Source organism: Perna viridis, chromosome 2 (assembly GCF_037379345.1).
Source record: "Perna viridis isolate PV_CMFRI_1.1 ecotype Kerala chromosome 2, ASM3737934v1, whole genome shotgun sequence".
Taxonomy (NCBI): domain Eukaryota; kingdom Metazoa; phylum Mollusca; class Bivalvia; order Mytilida; family Mytilidae; genus Perna; species Perna viridis.
In genome coordinates, this window is record NC_142446.1 from 58,300,330 (window position 1) to 58,304,107 (window position 3,778).

Genomic DNA, 3,778 nt, shown 5'->3' on the forward strand with positions numbered 1-3,778 from the left:
TTTAAATTCACGTTCTTGTTACATTTTTCACTTTCCAAAGCTCTTTTTTTATTTGTAATAATATTTTCAATAATTCGTCATTTTTATTTATTTTTTTATGTTATTTTTATTTTACTAGTTTATTTAATTATTTGTCATTTATTTTTTTTCTCCTATTGTTTTAACTGTAGTTTCAATTCAAATATAAAAATAACTAAATAGTAAAGCCCTCATAATTGGGCCGTCCGTGCGAGACTCGTAAGAGCAGTCAAGGACGTTTGAAATTTATCACTTTCGCTTTGACCATCAAACTGAACTTCGCTTAGACCACCGAGCAGTTAGGTCGATTGCCCCTGGATTACATTCAGTGAATTTGAAAAGGTTTACATAGATTTGGCTTTACAAATTATGTGATAATGTAAATTCGGAACAACTTATGATGACGAAAGGCATTAACTGCTGTATGGTTTGCGAAGACCTCATAAAGCACTACTGTAGTGCACGTTGCTGGTCACGCCACTCCATATAGTCGGTGACATTAGCTAGAGTAGTATAACTGTTACAAGGATTTGCAGCGACCACATTTCACACTACCGCAGTGCGACTTGCTGGTCATGGCATTCTCTGTTGTAATGGTTGTAAATGTGGTAAGTTATATAGGGTTATGTAGTAGGTACAGCGGTTTGCAGCGATCTCATATCACACTACAGTAGTCACTTGCTGTTCACACAATACCGTGTATCATAGTCATGTTCATTTTGATATAGGTTTTATATTGTTTGTCTTGGTAGTTATATGGATGGTCATTCAATAGTTCAATCGATACACTGTTCTAACGGACCTATGAAGTGGCTCCATTCCAGGGGAGAAAAAAGGTGTTTTTAAGGCGCTAATATTGTTATGACTTCTTGTACTCGTAAATTCAGTGCTTAATATTCGCATATACGCCACGTTATTCTGCAGATCCACGCCGTGTTTATCGCCATAGCGTCATAGCTTCATAAGGGATAAAAATGTACCTCTTAAGTAGCATACACGTGTGTTCTACGTGTCTTTCTTGCTTGTGCGTGAACGGGAAGTTTACATGAAATGATCGGTTAGCTTTGAACATTACCTAGTTTCCGATTCAGGCACTGAGGCTCGTTACAAGACTATATAGGTCATATACATTAGCACGCCCCGATATTAATGAATATTCATTGCCAGCTGCTAAATTTAGTTCCTTAACTGGTTCCCTGGTCAATATCATAAGCGACCCATAGATAGTTACAACGTATCTTTTTTTAAAAACATATCGTAGTGTTACACGTCTGTGCGTGTTTTTGCTTGTATTAGAACGGGAAGTTTACATTAAAGGATAACATGGTCGGTTAGCATTGAATTTGTGTAATACCACCCAGATTCCGATTCAAACACAGGCGTTACAATTGATTATATAAAGGTCATATATATTACCAGGACACCGATATCTATACAGCCATTGCCAGTTGTTTAACCTTGTTCCGGATGATATTGAAAATATTCGGGTCATAACGATTACGGAAGAGTACGCAATAATATCAAGGGAACCAAGATTTTAGCGGAAGTCACCCGATTTGAGAGCATGTCGCATTTGTACCATTTCGGATGTTGAAAGTGAGCCAAAATCAGTGACAGCGAATATTTGACGATTAGCGACTTTGAAGACTTCAGTCTTTGATTTTTTATTATCCTTAACATTAATGAACAATTATGATAATTTTGATATCAACATCAACACTTATAGCATACACACTAACATCTATAAACAAAGTAAATAATAAACAACAGGGCATTCATGCATGTAATTCATACCCGGGTTGACAGCAGATGCTAATATGTATCTGAATGCGATGAATTATTTAGAAAATGGTATTTTAAAAAATCGACGAATTCCCTGTATAGAATTTTAATCTTAATGTTCTTTGCTATGAAAAATTTGCAAAGGACAAAATACCTTTGCTGCGTTTTGAGTTATATAACCCTTTCTAGATTCGCCATTATCTTACTCCAGCAATGCTAGAGCTATTTTCTTACTTGGTGTCATATTTTAACTGGGGGTTTGGATGAACGGAATTTCAACCTCTTACGTTGTAGGAGTATAGCCACTATCTTATTATAATAGCTAACCATAACAGAAGCTTTGGTCTGCTTTTACAAAGTCAAGAAAACAATTTATAAAAAAAAATACATCAAGCAAACAAGTAAATTGATAAAAATAGAGGAAGCCTGTGTAACTTCACCCTAGCATAGGTCGAAGGTTTGGCAAAAATACTTAAATAAAATTGTTGGAAAAGGAAAACTCATAACAAAACTATTCGACCAACGCTATGACTCACCTTTCGTATTTTCATTTTCCTCTCATCTGTGGCAACACCCCTTCAGAGTCTGAATGCGTATAGGCTTCTCATATCAAAACTCATACGTAATGCTAGAACTTGCCGAAACTGTCCGGGCTTTTTTGTACTGTGCTGGACTTTCCTACTTCGTATATCCCGGACGTGACTCTGTTAGTGTTTCTAGAAAAGCAGAGTACGCTTACCATACCAGTGCACCTGGTCCATGCTCCCAGCTTTTAGTGGAACTCGGATTGCTAATTTTCTTTTGTTTCTTCTTTGTATTATTTTGTTATTTCATGTTCTTTGTTTTGTGTGTTTATTTTCTCTGTGTTTTGTTTCCCTGTCTAGTGTTTATCCTTGGAATATATTCTTTTGATTACCACTAGTATCTTGGTTCCATTGATTAGTCTTCAACTCGTTGTGATTATGGGCAAAGGTCAGACAGTATACATAATCTTCCCTGAATATCTACCACATTTATTATTAATAAGTCCGTTGATTAAATAGCCTTCGAAGGTCTCATGTTTACAGTACAGATATATTGATAAAAACTGCGAAGGTCTCGGAGGATAGTGTTTAAGTTTCACATTTACATTAAACTACTGATTTTATAGAGATGAGGGGCACTAATAGTATAAGAGAGAAATCGACATAATTAGTTTGAAAAAGAATTTGCTTCTTTAAAATAAAATGAAGTTAATTCAAATATACTAGCCAACTACCAGAATAGTCCAATCTTAAACGGAAGACCTAAACTGGGCCAAGCAAGAACTTCCTGAAGGTAAAAAGTTTTAGACAATTCGATACAAGTGAGTGTAACTAATCTACTTTTCCTTTTTTTAAATCAACCGCCGATCGAGGTAATTGATACCTGTATTTTCAGGAATGTTGAACTCCGAAAAATGGCAAATCAGAAGCTTAGGTAAACTATGACGGGCATATCGTTCAATCGAAGCAGAATCACGACAGATAAAAATATCATAGGTCAAGATGTTTCCAACTAGTTAGGAAATATTCAAAGTTTACATATGACCATGGACGCAAAACTCACTTGGACATTTTAGGCAGGCAAACTGCGCCTCTGAAGATGAGCAGCAGGGAATACTATAAATGGAGGAAATCTACGAAGCCTTCATTTCAGGGGATTCTCTACTGAGGTATTACTGTTACTAAAAAAAAAAAAAAAAAAAAAAAAAAAAAAAAAACAACAGATGCCTTGGAAAAAACATCTGTTTAAACCTAATGAGACAGCACATTACCTTTCTAGTTTCGTTCAGAGGTAAATCAGACACATTTTGCGATACTAAACCCATTGCAATATTTTAAGGTTAACCGAAACAAAAACCTGTGGAAAGCGCCCCACTTATTGGACAAGAACATTATGTCTCAAAATCATTTCTGTCAATAGGCTTTCAATGATATAAATTGAACAACACACAACA